Here is a 17613-nt window from a genome sequence, read left to right as displayed (position 1 = left end):
CTCTGGAAGGGTCATGAGAGTCGATCACAAACTCCCATTCTTTCTGCAAAAAAATATTTGTTAATATTCATAAATATGAATTCATAAGGATAGGAGGGAAAAATTAAGATGTAATAAGTGCTCAAACATTAGATCTTTTTTTAATAAAGGAAAACCTTTGTAATTACAATTTGAGCATGATGAGCACACCTGAATTTTTCTTTCACTGAGGTAACTCATGGGCTATTTTTTACTTTGCTGTAATCAGTAAGATTACTTTAGAGCAAGTGAAGAAACACTACAAGAAAGAATGACATCTGCAAACATACAGCACATACAAAAATTGCCTCTGGGTGTATAGTATGTGCTCATGGAAACAAAGCAAGAATCAGAAGAACTTACAGCCAGAGAAACCAGACTGACATTCCCCAGGTCCTTCAGCAGGATGTGGGCCAGACAATAATATTAAGCTTTGTATACTCAAAGAGGAATTGTTCCACCCCAAGACAGAACGTAAAGCTGTACATTATGCACATGAAGCTAAGTAGGGGAAGATGTACTGTATTTTCCATGAACAAACCTTAAATATCTTCACTAGCAACTTGAAGCGTAGTTTTCTCTATGCAATCCATTTGGGACTGGTACATCTTTGTTCCTCCTCTTACAAATAAGAATACCAGAGCCACTTACTTTACCATATAAAAATATCCCAAATTTCCCCAGTCATTGAATTTTAATTTTAATGTATCAAAAATTCATGCAAAGAGAAGTGTGATGAGAATCCAACACTACAAAATGTGGTAATTGTAAAAAAGCCTGTATTTAACTGCATTCTCCCAGTTCTAAGTCTGCCAGTTGAAATCAGCATGTAACTAGAAAGGAATATTCAGAACACAACTTGGAGTTACAGACTCCATCTTTCCCAGAAGCCTTTATTGATGCAATGTACATAAAGGCTGAGGCTGGCTTGGAAGCCCTGGGCAGAAGCAACATCATCCCTGAAACAGAGGAACTCCTTTCCCTCCATTACATTTTGTTACTGTGATTTTGTGAATCCTTTGTGAGGTTGCACCACTCCCACAGTAAACGTAAGCTTATTAGCCAAGATAGCAAGTGAATATAAATTAAGAGACTAGGGAAAGAGATCTCTCTTTCCTCTGATTAGTTGCCTTCAGTTCACAGATCATGCTGCATAACTTACTATTATTATTCATAACATTGTGTTATTGCATAAAATATAGATATGCACTCCTTACATTGTTCAGGCACCAATTATAGAAGTTAATTGCAAGAGAGGCTGTACAGAAGCCTGGTCTGTCACGTGCAGTTCCAAGTGTGCTGTGCCTGAAAGATTTGTGCTTTGTAGCTTGTGTAAAATGATCAAAGCCACTCAACCCATCCAACAACAAATAAAGGCAATTTCTGCATTTTACAGGAGGTAAATAGGAGCCCTGTAGCTCTCACAGTTTCTATGGATGCAGTCAGTGTCGCAAGGTAGCTACCGAATTTTTAGTCCAAAACAAGCTTGTTACATATTAAAACTAATACAATAATAATTAAATTCAGCATTTTATACTCCTCAGAAGGCTAAAGTAACATGGACTGGGACCTGACTCTAATTTAGCAGGTAACTGACTTGCTGAGCTACAGTTTAAAAAAAATATCATTACAGCACTAAAAAGAGGATTGCCTTTTGAATTCCAGTTTTGCAGGAGAGGAGGTGCCTTCTTGCTATATAGGTTACCAAAGTTTATGAAAGCCTGAAAAGGAGTATAAAAATGTATTCAGGGTCATGCATTTGAAATCCACGAGCATCAATCTCGCTAAACTCTGTTTATCTGTTCCCTGCCATTTTCGTTCCAAATAAACCAAACATTTCAGATGAAAGCTTTAAATTAGATCTTAAGTAGCATATAAAGAAAAATATGTACACCTCCAGTTCTTCAGTGAATTGCTAACACTGATGCAGTGATAATTTGTTAAAAAATCATTTCCAGACTTGATTATTCATACTGGAATAGCTGGACGCAGCAGTAGAATGAAAAGTTGACGCTACCAAATAAAACCAACCTGTAGACCAGATTGAAATAAAATTTAAAAAAATCAAACTGTAAGCTTTAGAAGTGCTGTGTCCCACAGGCCAGAAACAGGAATGAAGTGGTGATACTGCCTTTCAGTTCAGGTACAACACTATGCTTTTTCATACAGCGTGGCTGTCTGCAAATGGCTCTCAATTCCAACCAAAGAAAATACTCTGCTGAGCACAGTCAGTCCTCCAGACACACAAAACCACTGTAAAACCTGAATACAAACTCAAGGAGTTACTGCAGTAAAGCACATTTTTTCTCTAATTTCTGCTTGAAATTAGGAGGAGCTCCAGAGTTTGTGTCTAAGTAACAGAATAATTCTGTTAGGAATAAGGGACTGAAAACTTATTTTTCTCCAGTTTTCTACTTCCCACCTAACTCTACTAAAAAGTGCAAGATTAACTGATGTTGCTTCCAAAACATTTCCTACTCACCACGTTACTCAACACTGCTCTGTATCAAATACTCAAGGTATGCTGAAGATAAAAACCAAGCAAGCAAAACACACACATGCAAACAGAAGCAAAAAACAAAACAGAAAAAACCAACCCAAAACACACGAAGCATTATGGCAGTGTGAAAGAATCACCTTTTAACCCCAAGCTTGAACAGCGTGTAAGTACCTGAAAAAAAATATTAAGTCATACTCAAGAGTTTTCCCCACAGAAGATACGGCCATGAAGAGGAAAGCACAGATCTCAGTATGCATCCAACAGTGCTTGTAAAAATATTCTACTAAAGATTCTTTGCTATTGTGGTGCCTGGCATAGTGCCTAATTACTGTGGCAAAAAAGAAAAATGGATGAAAAGTGACCGTGTGTGGCTTTAACCCTGTAAGCTCTTTCTGACTCAAGGATCATGTTTGCTTTCAATCAACATTAATTTATCTGCTTAAAAATATCTAGGATTGCTGAGATGTTACTGAAATATTGTAAGTAATAGTTCAGTGTGTTTTAAAATATTAAGGCAATAATTAAATTTTATTAATAAACTAGCAAGTCCAAAATTACACGTTTCATGGAACTTTATCCCTAAACATCTCCAGTTATTTTATGATTATTTCCTTAAAGCCTCAACTTAAGCAGAATTTAAAGTGGAAAATGCTGTATATCCAGTTCCCACAGTGTTTGGTTCTGACTCAAGAAAGCTGATTCAACAGCGAGACATTAACCAACATCAGCAAGTTTAAAATTAAACTGTTTTGTTTTAGATAAAAGAGAGAAACTCCAAAGTCTCCAATTTCTCTGTCCTTCAGCTCTTACTGTTTGACTGTTAGCTCCATTGAAAAGATTATCTGCTGATTTGAGCATCCAGTCAGTTCTATAATTTAATATTACGCCTGTTTAACAGATGGATCAAACTAAGCACCCGAGTATTTCAGCTGTTATCATACAGCAAAGCAGGGGATGGAAGAAAATGATACAAATCCTGCAAGTGCATCTACAGAATTTAACACAGTTTTTCAATTGTGTCAGGTTTGACAGCAGGCAGGTAACCAAGGAAATCAATCTCTGAACTGAAACACAGAACTTTGACAACATTCAGGTACATTTTTTTTCCCTCCGAGTGTAACAGTTAACAGAATTTCTATACATTTATTACAATTTCTGATACAAACTTGAAATATAATAAATCATCAGCTTTATTCAAAGGAATTCACCTTGAGAGTTGATGCAGGGTGTCAGTTTGTACTTGTCTCTTGCACTGATGCATTAACAGCATTTCTGGAATTATGACTGTTCTGTCAGCTTCCTGTTTTATTCATTCTGTCAATAAGAAACAGATACTCGGCTTGTTGGGACGTTTTTCCTGTCAGACAGTAGAATGGGGGAAGACAACAAGCTTCCAGACAGTCAAGAATGTTTTATGGACAGCATGCCTATCAACTGCAGTTAAGGTTATGACTGTTCCCTAAATCATATTCCTCCATAGTGCACAGCAACAAAACCTCATGAGAAGAAATGTACGTTTTTCCCGAACAAGTTACACACAACAGTAGCATTACTGGAACTGCAAACTAAAGATTTTATATTTAAAGAAAAAAGAAAGAAATCAGTGATCTACCATCAAGTTATCCAATAAATGTAGACTGTTTTGTTTTTGCATGAGAAGATCTACAGAAGGCCATGTTCTAACAGGGCTGCAAAGCAGTGCAGAAGAGAAGCACGTAAAAAAAGTGCTCAAAAAGTTTGTTTTGCTGTCAGAGCTTTGTATTCTTTTTGGATTGGTAAATACTAGCTATGAATATTAGAAGTCTTTCATTACAATATTTAACTATTTCTGGTTCACCTCATGAGAAAGCATCTTTTTTTTTTCTTCTTTACTTTTACAGTGACGTACACATGGAAGATTTTTAGCAAATAAAGCATTTTAAGGATTTACTTTATTTTCAGTTTCTTCCTCTGCTCCAATCCTTTAGAGTGAAGTCTGGCAAAAACTTAAGATTTGCCTTCAACCCACAAGTATCACACATAATGAGCACAGAAAGAGGTGAATTTCTCCTTATTCTCAGCTTCCAAGAGCACGGCTTCCCCCCACTGTTAGTTGCTAGTTATAATAGGTTTATTTAGATTGGCTGCATTGCTGTTGTGTTCCTGGAAAACTGTGATGGTAGGTAGCTGATCATCTTCTTCCCTTCTGTAACTCCTCTGCAACACGAGTTGTTCTTGTCTTCTTCAATTACCCCACTTCCTGCCCTTACACACCTGCTGATCCTTTAACATTTCAGAAACAGCTGTAGAATAGGTAGCAGGCTGTTAGTTCTCCTATTGCATCTCAAGAAATTGATGACTGTGCTACTGATTAAACCAAACATCATCAGATGTATAATTCCATCTTGTAGCTTTAAGAAACCATTCCACACTGTAAAAGACAAATCAGTGGCTCTGCTTTTGACAACACAAGGTACTGAAGCTGGATTAGAAGCAGACAACAGAACCATTCCAGTGACCACGAGTAGAATTTCTTACCAGTTCTTCTCAGAATACAGACTAAGATTGTTCTTTCTGTCATCAGTCTGAGAGAATAAACAGATGAGAGTACATCTTTCCTACTTTCTTAACTGAAAATTAATAAGGTAAATAGTAATGGAGTAGTCAACTCCTATACCAAACTACGCTTCCATACATTCTTTTGAAATGGAGTTTGGAAAAGGCAAGAACAGGATAGAATCAAAAACCAAGCAGATCTAGTGCTGTTCTTCACAACTTGCAAGTCACTTCCCAGGAGCAGAACACAAACAACGGACCATCCAAGCAGCTGTAAAGGAGCTGTTGTGTTATTACAAGCCATAGCATAAGCCACAAACATTAGAATTCACTGCACAGATAAAATTTTTCTGTACCGTTGTTTGTGGGTGAAGAAGATAATGAGCACTCTCTGTTCTGACTGAGAATCGTTTTGTAGGAAATAGCAATGGAAAGGATTTTCCTCATTAACAAGCCATGACAGGGGGAAGAATGAGACTTGAGACAGCTAATTTTTCCAGGATGATAGTGTTCTTCAGTTTTAGCTCATTTCAGTTCTATATTAATTACAGGAAGATGGAAGCTTTTCAATCAACCTGCTCCCTCTCTCATTACATATGTAATTGTCAAAGTTACCTTGCTTTAATAAAACATTAATCTCTGGCCTTATTATGAGATCAGACTTGTAGTGATGGATGGCTGTGCATCAAAGCACATTTCCACAGCACACTGTAGTTTCACTAAGTCATCACGTGGCATGTGAAAGCAGAACTCCACAGTGTTTGCTGGAGTACACCTTTTTGTTTGTTTATTTTAAACTAGCTTGTTAAAGTAGCTGCTGAGTCACGTCAGATACAGAACTACCTGACATTTTATTTGAGCACGGTCAGGTGTCACTGAGCAAATAGTGCTCTAATAGTTGTCAGCATCACATTGGTATCAATGGCAGGGCAGCGCACTGCAGATGTAATACCTCCTCTGTAACTTAAATGCACGTGTGCAACATGCTTTACAGAACATTTTCTGTCCCTTCTATCCAACAAAAACAAGTTTTATCTGTCCTGCAGCTAGGGCAGTTTAGTAATGCCACATTAATATCCGTTAAAAAATAGGAAGCATTTCAAGGTCTAAGCATTTATTATTTTCGGGGCTTATGCAAACTGAGTTAAAGATGAAATTGTTTTATCTTGTCAATAATTATCAGATAAAACATACAGCAATACATATTAACTTTTTATAAACCTCTTAACATTATGTTAGCTTAAAACAGAGGTAAATCTTTTACCATCACCAGACATTATTCTACAATGATTATATATATTATATATTAATATTATATATATATATATATATTAAAGCTCTATGATTATTCATGTAACAAGTTTAAGAACCACTTGTTGATGACTGATTCTAATAAATGAACAGCTCATGTGGTCATTTCCTTTTTGCAAAAGCAAACATGCTTTGCTGAGAGGTACCTGAGTCCCACGTAGTGCTTTTGGATTTGGGCTATAGAAATCCAAAGTAAGGCTTTCAATGTGGACCACATAAAGAGAACACACGCTGATTATTTGTAACCATCATTCCACAAATGTTCGGGATTCATAACATGACAGGTGTAAGACTTCAAGGATTCAAAATCCATTGATTTGTTTAGTATTTTGCACTTCCTATCCCAGTTGTTCTTATTATTTATATCAGAAATCACATCTCCTATGGCGTTTAAGTAAAACTACAATGCCAGCATTCTCTAGATATTTTCTTTCTTCATATTTTCTTTTGGTTCTGATTTACTTTAATTAATTATCACCTGTAGCACAAGCATTAGAATTAACAATGTAACACCTCAACACACATTCAGATGACATCAAAGAAGGGGTAAACAGAGCCATTCAGTAACAAAATGCTCTGTCTTTAAAATTAAATAATAAACATCTGCTTGATAAAACATCTTGCCAGTACCACAGCTCTTTGATTGCACTGAAGTCATTCAGCTGTGCTACACAATAGTTAATGCAAGCTCTTACAAGTGATTCGTTCTGGGACAAAACCTATGCAAAGAAAATCTGTTCTATGTCTAAGCGTACTTGGCACACAGGTACTGCTCTCATCTCTATAAAGTAGATATCTTTACTTAGATTTATGAAGCTGAAATGAGCTGCGCGCTGAATTGCTTATGTCTTTCCACTGCTCATAAAGGCTGTGCAGATGATCTGCTCAAACACTGAGTAGACAGTGTGTTTATAATGCAGGTGCATAACGCGTGTCAAGTTGAGTAACACCATCACTGCCCTAAGTGTAACCTCTGTGTTTTCCCTGGCCTTTAGATCTACTCTGAACTACTCTATTCTGAACCTCCTGAAAGAATGTGTTTCTTCGTCCTTGTCCTCTTGAAGATACCAGCAGAAAATGTCATTGTCCTAATTAATCCATGTCAATTTTAAAATATTAACTGTAATTATCTGTGGAAAACCACTAAAGCTTTAAAGATCAGTTTTCTCTTTACAGCAAGTACTAGCACTCAAGAGCATTCAAAGTTATCACATAGGACAGCACAGGGTCTCAAAGAACTCATATTTGAAAATAAAGCTATACAATGTATATGCTTTCTAATTACACTGTATAAATTGGTAAATTTTCTAGACAATCCTCCAGCATTTCCACAGTCAGCACAGAACAAGCTTTCATTTCATACAAACCTGTGGTAATATCAGGGGAGGAACCTAGATCTCTCATTTCCTAAATCTTACGTTCAGGCCATTAAATCTCTTCAGTTTGCCAGAACCCATCTAAATACAAAAGTCTACAGCATGTGAATTTCAAACTCCTCCTCCCTTCCCAATTAATTTAATGTCAACGTTTTTTACACCAAGGATTAATACTAAGGGTGATCACTCCAGACAGGTGGGTGAGGGTAAAAAAAAAAAAAAACCCAAAAAGTGCTGAAGAGATTAAAAATTTACTTTGCCTCAGTTTGAAAAACAATGGACTTTTTCAGAAGTCAAATTTATAGAAAAACAAAGTGAGGAATTGCAAGCAGAGTAGCAGTAATTTCGGAATCCTGCAAAATCTTTCAGTGTGAAGCCTTGCTTACATTTGAGACAAAGCCTGAATAACCAAAGCAAACAGAAAAGCACGACACCGACAATTCTTTCACAAACTGCACATCACACACAGGTTCTCATCAGCTGGTTATTTGTCATTAATGCTTAGAAAGCAAAAGGCAGATTTAGATCAGATGAGATTTTGTTATTTCATTTATTTAGAACTTCACATAAAGAAGTCACCAGGATGGTCCAGGAAAGAAACTGAGTCAAGAGGAACTATTCTGGAATCCAGATCTCTAATGAAGAGTTTGCATATGGCAAAACAGATACCCACACACTCAAGTAATTCAGGACTACTTGCTCTTCCATTCAGCTTTCTCTAGTTTCAGAACTGCATTAAAAATAGAATTTAGAATATTGTTAGTTTTAAAGCACCAAAGAATTGTATTTTTTAGCTAGTAACTAGGTACTGTTTGCTAGCAAACACTAGCAAAGTAAGTGCTAACCAATGTAAGTCACGTCAGAATCTGCTCTATCTTGAGCTGAAAATTGTCTGTTTCCAATAGAGCCCAGCTAACTCAGGAAAAAAAAAATCCAAGTACAATATTTAGCAAAATACAGACATCACAACAGTACTTTCCAGTAACCAACAAAAATATCCTACAGAAAGCAAGCAGCTATTTTCATTTGAGTTCCTCAGCCTCTTGCAGTTGCAAGAAGTGCCATAGAATCCTGAATGACAATTTGCAATTTATTTCCAATGAAAAACTGTAGCAGTAAAAAATCCAGCATGCAAAATACATAATATACAGTGATGCCCAAGAAGTAACTTTTCTTGGTGTCAATATTTTCAAGAATCACAGAAAACAATCCCACTTTGCTCAAAGTTACTCAGCAACATCACTGAACATAGAGACAACATGCTGAAATGACGTTGCCATTTGTAAAATAGATTGCATTGCTAACTTTGCCATGTCCTAATGGAACACAACAAGCTCTTTTTTTATTTGAAAATCCAAACAAATATCTCCTTTCATGTCTTGAAACAATAAAGCTACAGGGATTCACATGCTATTTTCCAAAGTAATACAGCACAAGACTAATGTTCACAGCTCCATGAGAAACACTTCAGTGCAAAACACTGCTTTTTCTGATTGTGAATTTCTTTTGAGATTCATTATTGCCCTTCTGTCTGAAAAGAGACTCTCGGGAGCTGACACATTCCTGGGTTAGCATTGTTGTATCTGACAGAACACATAAAAGGCAAAGCACTTTCTCTCCAGCTCTCAGCCTGAGCCAATCAAACACAGAAATTCTGAGCCTCTTCTAATTTTGAATTCCAGATTTTGAAGTTTACAGAATAATTGTAGCTTTCAAGCACGGAATCACGCTGTCACATAACCCATATCACCACAGATACATGCAAGTGGTGCTCTAAATAGCATTAAAAACAACAAAAAACAGCTTCATATTGTAGGCACAGCCAGATTAAAAATACATATTTTTAAAGTTAATGCACATTTCATTATGAAGGAACAACCCTTGAAGGCACCTTACCCTGACCTTCCTATCAAAAACATTTACAACTGGACCTTCTTCTCTCTCTCTCTCTCTCTCTCTCCCCTTTTCCAATAGCTTTTCCTTTTCCATGGTACTTCAGTATCATTCTGATTAGGATTGCATTTCCTCATTCACTAAGCAGCACATGATTTCCATACTTCCCATTTAGGTGAGTTTGTATCACATGGAAACCATACCATTACTGGCTTAGTCTTGAGTCTATTCATACCTGACAGAGGCTAACTAAGCAGGCTACCAATTTTTTTATTTTTTTTTTAAAGCAATAAAATATCCTGAATACTGACAGGAAAATAAAATCCATACACAGGAATACTGTTAGGACAACAACAGAACTCTCACACAAATTCTTTTTGTGTAAGCGAGCAAGAACAAGAATACAAGAATTCAATACAGTAATGAGACAGACTTAAAACCTGCTCTAAAATCACTATTAAAGTGAGCTGATATTATAGGTGGCTTGCTGGATGCCTGGGCTCTGCTTCTAGAAGGGAGCTCATCAAATATTTCATTTTATTTTTTGGACAGCAGCACAGAGAGATGGGAAAGTACATGCAAGAAGCCAATTTTGAACATCACGATAAGCACCACTCAACCACTGTAAAGGCTCTATAGATATCACAACAAATGAGAGTTTCAAAAGGATGAATTTTAAAAGAAAGGTGACCTCAAGGGATGTTTGTTTGCAGGCAACTTGTAAGCACAGGGGAGAGTAAAACAAAAGAGGCTTGTTAGAAAGCTTGACAAATAAGCACCTAAGACACTCTGACTGCTCATTTACAGTTCAGAATGAAAAATAATACTAAGAGACAACAGATGTGCCAGAAGAGCCCACAGCCACACAGCTTGTTTTGGAAGTATCTGGACAGGTCCTGCTTTAACTGTATTTGAGATGTGTTGAGAACCCATGCAGGGCAGCTAAATCAATAATCAAGCTAATGACCTTAGTGACAGAGTTCTGCACTGGTATTAACCGCGCAAAATTGGATTCAAGATTCATAGAGGAGATTTCTCTCAGAGTGAGGGAGAACTGGAAGTCTGGCACTTGGAAAGCTTTTTTCTTGGAGGGCAAGAGAGGTCTGTTCCTAGTTTTGTTCCAGTTCAATCAAAATACCAGGTCAAAATATTATCAGAAACAACATTTAATGTTCCCATAATATTTGGTGCTTGAGAAAAAAATATCCTTCCCCCCCATCAAGAGCAACATCTAAAGCTCCATCTTTTTACCCCAGACTCCTCAGGTTTCATAAAAGTTTAGGAGCCACCTAAAAAATAAAGATCTGTAAAGGTCAAGACAAACAAGGCACCAGAAGTGCTTTCATCATATACTTCACTTCATCTTCATCGTATCTCCACATCTTCACTTCATCATACAGTGGGACATGAGGAAAGACAGAGTTAAGCAGGCAGTTTAATCTGGCCCAAGTCTGCAAATAAAAAGCAGACACCTGAGCTGGCACCAGTTCAAGCTAATGCAGCCATATGGTGTAGCTCAGCAGGACAGTTTCAGTATGGCAGTTTCAGTGCCACAGCACTGGAGTGAAGTGACAACCTGTGTCCCTCCACAAGCTGTACGTTACCACATCCACCACTAGCTCAGCAATTCTTACTGCGGCCCATTGCTCGACATTATGCACCAACAGCCAAGCACATTCAACAGTAACTGCAGACATCTGTTTCCCTTTTCCAGGCCCCCACTGCAAACATTTCTGACATTAGCACGGTCTCCATAGCACCTAGAACACTTATAGGATTTTTTTTTTTCCAGTTTTAAAGCAAACCAGAGCAGAAAACTGGACAGATTTAAATGCAACATGACATTTAATAATTTAATACACTACTCCAAACAGCAAGGAGTAACTAAACTATGCACAAGCCCATTTTTCATATGTTCACAGAAAGCTGAACTCAGCCAATGTGAACATGTACAGCCACCAGGAAGGATCATCTTGTACTTATTCTCTCTTGTTTCATGATTTCTCAGCTTAGCCCTTGGACTGATGATGCGACACCTCAAGCAGCCCTGCACATGCAACTAAACCCAGGAAGCGATCGTGCTAAAACCTACATGTAGCAGCACTGACCTGCATCATCCTAAAACTGAGTATGATCTGCATGCCATACTACTATTCTGTGTCAGGGTGGATTGCTACAGCAAACAACTTTAAAAGGCTTGTGTCAGTATTTAGAGGTACTGAAAACTGCAGAAAGCACCTAAGAGGAGCTATTGCTTGCAGTTCTGCCATCACTAGCTTTACTACTCACATTGTACAGGATCCCTTCCTCTGTCAAAAATACTCCACATATCTCAAGTTTAAGATGTGACTTCAGAAGAGAATGTGCAGTTTCTGTCTCTATTTCTGTCATTTTTCTTTGATCTCACTCTTTACTGTACAAAAAGAAGTATTTCCTTCCTCCTCAGGTTTATTCTATCTTTGGCCACCAGCCCTGAAGACTAAAGAGAATAAAAATACTACAAATATAATTTATATGGTCTCTGCCCCCCTATTGACAGTTATTATCCCTCTGCTTCCTCTAATCCTGTTAGTTTACTGTGGCACATTCAGTACAGTCTTACAGTGAAGAAATCTGAAAGTGCACAGGATTTTCTCTAAAAATGAGTCTTGCAAGAATCCATCTCACAAATTTCTACTCATGCAACAAAAAAATATTTTGGAAAGGCACACGAAGTTAGTGTCCAGTATCTTAAATCTCAGAAAACAGTTATGCTGGGTTCTGTATCAATGGTAGTAAATATTTGTGAATTTTACGGCAAATAGTTCATTTGATTTTCAAAACTGAAATACTAAAGCAGAAAAAAACACTTCCAATTTTTTTTTTAATAGTGTCATGTTATTTCAACAAATGAAATAAATATCATCATTAAGAAACTGCTTGACCTTACTGCATAACCCTTGTACTGAAGTATTTCAAACCATTCAGATTGTGCACATCTGCATTTGTGACAAGTTCCAGTCTGTAGCGTGGAAGAACAGGTGACAGCATGGTAATTTTTAATACTTCTTGGGAACACCTTCAGAGCAGCCACTTACAGAAAACAGCCTTTTGATAGACACCAATGTGGTGTATTTTTCAAACATGCATATGTTTGTTTGTTTTTGCCTCACTTAAAATTCGTGTCATGATGCATTGGGTGTGTACCCTTCACTACTGGGCCACTACCTACCTGCATGCCTATAATTGGAGACTAATAATGCCATAATAGGCTCACAATATCAGTGAGGTGCAAACTGGATCAGATTCACTATGTTAGCCTCAGCAAATTAAATTCATTTGCAGAAAGACGTTTGAGGGAATAGACCACAGATATAAAATACAGCCAAATTATCCCCCATCCTAAAAGTGTGACAAAGGAAGCTGCATCTCATCAGAAGTACAACCAGAATTCTTTGCCCAAAATGAATGAGGCTTGTGGCTGGTGCAATTTCTCTAATCTTCTGTGATAAACATTTCACAATTTTGTATATTTTTTGTCTTTGTGTAAAAAGCAGGAACGATTTCTAAAAAATTACCCTTCTGCACCTAATGTATTTACCACCACCACAGCTATGTACGTGCCATAAGAAATGCAGTGCAATAACCCGATAATGTGTCTGGGCAAATTGCTTTCAGTGACATGCAGGCTATGCATTGCAGGCTAGCCTCTGACCATGTAAAAATGTATTTACTGCTCAATATCAAACAGACATAGTCATTGGTAAGGGACCAAAACAAAATTCAAAATATTGTCTTAATAGCCTACTAAATTAATTTTCAATGTAAAGGAATTATTTAGAGGTGGAAAGTCATCTAATGTGCTGGAATCTGCAACAGTAAGTCAAATGGCTAGCCAGAAGGACCTCACAGTTCAATATTATGACTGTGATGACTGCCAGTAAAAAATGTTGGCTGAACATATCAAGTTTTCCCATTATAAAACATCACTTTTGCTGGTGATGCAGCTATGTTTTATATAGTGCTCAACACTGCTAAATCGAACAGCCTAAATCAAATTCAGCAGGAACTGCACCATTGATTAAAAAGAAGGGCAATCAAAGATAAAATGTTTAGCCAGAAGGCAATACAGCTCTAGAAACACTGGTTGTATCATTAAACTCACAATATTAACGCTTACGTAAATTTTAATTAAAGTTTCTAATTCCTGTGCAATCCCAATCACACGACATCTTGCATTCTTCCTTTCACAAAAGCCCATGCTTTACACAAACACATAGACAGAAGGGAGGTAGCAAAACAATAAATACACCCTCAATGTCAAGTTTGGTCTGAATGTACCAGACAGCAAAACCTTGTCCTGTTTTGTGCAGGGACTCTGAAACGAACGAAGGCTTTTTGTTTTGCAATTATTGCCCTCACAACGTTCTAAGAATGTCATGCTTAGCTACAGGGAGTAGATCTTCAACAGATCAGCTTGCTTAGGCACAAAATTGAACTGGACAGATCTTCAGTAGAACTCAGCACAATCAGCACCAATCTCTTTTGAGAATCTGTCCCCAATTATTAGATGCCAAACACTTAAGAACTTGGCTCTGTGTTCTTAAAAATCCGAGTCTGTAATCTCAAAACCTGCAGCCACTGAGTTGTGGGCACACCGGGCAGTATTCCTGTCAGGGGAGGAGCAAAGCAAGAGGCAGCCTGTAGTAAACTGAATAAACCTTCTTTAAACGACAGAGCTTACTACTACTGTATTTACTGGCACTATCTGTAGGACAATTTAAGTTTTTGACTGTTTTATTTGCATTTTCTCCTTATAAATTTATCACTGATGTTAGCCTAGCACATTACTAGTGGCAGTAGATCTAGAGCCAGAACAGAGCTCATAACTGGCCTGAAAGAAAACCATCAATACCATCAACCATACTCCTGTAATTGAACCAGGTTGAATCTATGAGCTGAATTTAAAAGATACTGGCAGAAAGTACAATAATATATTCACGCAACTGATAACTTATATGATGTTTTGCTAAGGAAAACACAGCCATTTGATATTTAAGTGCATTAGGATGGTACATACTCCACAAGTCACTTCCTAAAATAAACTATTTTGCAAAACAAGATGAAATTATACATTTTAAAGCTTTCATACCTTTGAAATTTCATATCAAACGTAGAATACCAAGGCTCAGGTTCTGCCTTCAGCACAACTCTTAGTCCCAAAGACACAAAGAAGTTGCTTTTTTACTGGAGTTTCTGTTCTAAACTGAGGATATTTGAACATAGCAGGAAAGTAGTAGCTCCCACCTTTGTGTTCAAATGTAAAACTGAGAGTTTTGGCCAATTCATACAGCTACCATTCTAAAGTATTCCCATTAGTTCTCTGAACCACCATATAGCAAAAGTAGAAGCACTGGACTTATCTGCATGTTATGATTAGCGGTATTAGAAGTCTCCAACCAGCTGTTAAAGAAACTCTTGCCTTTACAAGACATGCTTAACATCTAATGTGTTAGCAATTCACTTTTTACTGCAAGCACCTGCCCCAAAAATTTAAACACGCTATCTTCTTAACATAATCCTTTTTTTCCTCCAGTTAAAATAAAGACTTCTAAAGAATGTTAATTCTACCCTATCTAAACATAGGTGATTCTTGTAAGACAACAAAAACATCACTGACTTAATGTAAAACCCTTCTAATACCCTAGTGTATAATTAAGTAATTCATTAGCAAGTAACTTCAAGTGGGTGTAATTTAATGTTTCCTTCCTGCACCCTGAGCAAACACAACACAGAATACTTAATCCATTTGATCCCAACCCCCGAAATTCCACTGACTTTGCAAAATCTCATACAGAGACTCACATGGAAGAACTCCAACCCACCCCTGCCCTCCAAGAATCATAAAGGCTTACTTCACTTGTAGGTTCACCACTTGCAGAGAAGGGAAGGAATGGTAGATGACGCTTTGTTGATTTTTCAGCAAATTCTGCAACAAGAAATCCCTCCATAAGATTCAGTCATCTCCTGACCAACCTCCTGTTCTGTGAGGCGGGCTGCTGGTTCAGAGGCTGTGCTGCAAACAGGCACACCTGACCCACTTCTGCCTTCACTGCCCCACCTTGAGGAAAAACAGCAAGCAGGTGGCACTGATCTCAGCATTGCATAGGGCAGGGAGCAACGCGTGGGAAAAAACCAAGGCAGAACTGCTCACTTGAAACAGCATTTAGTTAGTTAATAGAGGTACAAAAATATGTTTGTAATTATTTAGTAAACCTATTGCCACTGAAGTGCTTTTGTTCCATACTGCCCAGCAGGGCTAACTCCGCAGGTGATACTGGAGAGCCAAAACTAAGAGACCCTCACAGAGAGCCACCTGCACCGTCAGGCAGGCTGACCAGCAGCACGCCGTGTCCCAGACCTCACTTCTCACGCCTCCAGCTCCACCTCTCCCCCAGCTGTCACTATGGCTGAACTCATTTAGGCTTTTGTTCTTCCCTACTTTTTTTTTTCTTCTGTAAGACTAGCTTGACAAAGTCAGGAAAGAGATGAGAAAATGAAGTTTCGGCTTGTGCTTAAGGGCTCACCCCTCCTGAGGATAAAATAGCCGTTATCCCCATCGGCCCTGAGGAGGCTGTCGCGGAGGTGCGACATTGAGGAGTCTGCTTTCCCGCTACTCGTGCTCTGATTGGCTGCTCGACCGCAGAGCAGCGGGCCGCGCCAATCAGAGGCGGCGAGAGCGCAGTGAGGGGCGGTGGCACTGAGGAGAGGCCGAGATGGCGGCGGGAGCGGCGTGTTTCCTATTTCTGTGAGGTGAGTTTGTTGTTGCTACGCTGTTTCTTCCTAGGAAGGTAGATTTAGCTTTGCGAGGTGTTCTAGGAAGAGCGGTTAGGTTTGTCCTGGCGGCACGAGTGAGGTACTGTAGGCCTCCGCCTATCTCCTCAGCAGAATGGCCGGCTGTGAGGGCTGGGCCTGCTCATGTCTGCCTGCCTTTGGCGAAGAGCTCAGTGTTGCTTAGTGTATTGAGCTTAAGCGTGAGCTGTTTGCTGCTCTTTTCAATGATGTATTTTTTTGGAGGCATTATTCAGTGTTGGTTTCTAAAGTAAAATATCAGTGTTTTCTGGAGTCATAATTTATTTCACCTCATGTTTATCTTTCCAACACTATATAGCCTCTTAGGATCTCTTCAGTTTTTAAACTTGGAAAAGAGTGCATCGGTGTTGGTGTTTTAACTGACTGTGATTAATAAATGCTGTCACTGTGAAGGTGGAGCTGAGCTGGCAGGCTGTTAGTGCTCCCTTCTTGGTTCCCCAACGTCCAAATAACAGGTATAGAGTAGGGGTGTATGTGAGCCTGGCAGAACACCACCGTGTGATGGGAGGACTGCCTGGGAGAGGCAGAACTCCCCTGGGTACAGGTGAGCTGCCCCTGTTACTGTTTGGCCCTCTGGCATTTTCCCTACACACGTGCTCCTGGCCCTCCTAAGGCGGTGTTCTTATCCCCTTTTGTTTCCCAGTAATGCTGCTTTCCTGCAGAATGGGAACACCGTAAGAGGTTTGGGGGGGGGGGGAAGAAAGAGAAAGTAACTTGAGGTGGTGTGAAAATGGGAATGAAATGAAAGTGTATTTTAACGTTGGGTATATCTATAGATAGAAAATCAGAGCTGCTGTTGTTGTTTGGGTGTGGTTTTGGAGGGGGGGTGGGGAAGAGGTCAGTGATGACCTAATTATTGATCTGCTCATTTCCACTCTGTGAAAGAGGCTTCCTGTTGATATTCTAGTTTTCAGAGTATGTTTTTATGTAAAACTTGTGCTACCTGCCTCTTTAATGTGGTTTTAGTTGTAGGTTTATGTAGTCCTTCTTACTGGTGATGACTTCTGCAGTCCTTTTTTTTTCCTTTGACCTTTCAACACATTCATTAGTCTTAGCAGTTGCATTGGCTTATTTTTATTATATGTTGCTTTTTATGCTTGTTAGTAGTTTGTTTGAATCTGTTTTCTG

General features: G+C 38.5%; 1 protein-coding gene across 2 annotated transcripts in view; it reads right to left on the bottom strand.

The window, feature by feature from the left end:
• Window positions 1–17613, bottom strand: part of SMPD3 (sphingomyelin phosphodiesterase 3) — a 113092-nt gene that overhangs the window by 81023 nt on the left and 14456 nt on the right. Inside the window, exon 1 of one of the 2 annotated variants that reach the window (XM_052686626.1) lies at window positions 15528–15697. The exons of the other annotated variant lie outside the window; for it this stretch is intronic. The gene's annotated coding sequence lies outside the window, so the exon portion shown is untranslated. Of the gene's footprint in view, window positions 1–15527; window positions 15698–17613 lie in introns of those variants that run through there. 2 annotated transcript variants of the gene reach the window in all.

This window comes from Tympanuchus pallidicinctus, unplaced genomic scaffold (genome assembly GCF_026119805.1).
Source record: "Tympanuchus pallidicinctus isolate F22 unplaced genomic scaffold, pur_lepc_1.0 scaffold22, whole genome shotgun sequence".
Lineage (NCBI taxonomy): Eukaryota > Metazoa > Chordata > Aves > Galliformes > Phasianidae > Tympanuchus > Tympanuchus pallidicinctus.
This window is presented reverse-complemented; position numbering and strand designations above follow the sequence as displayed.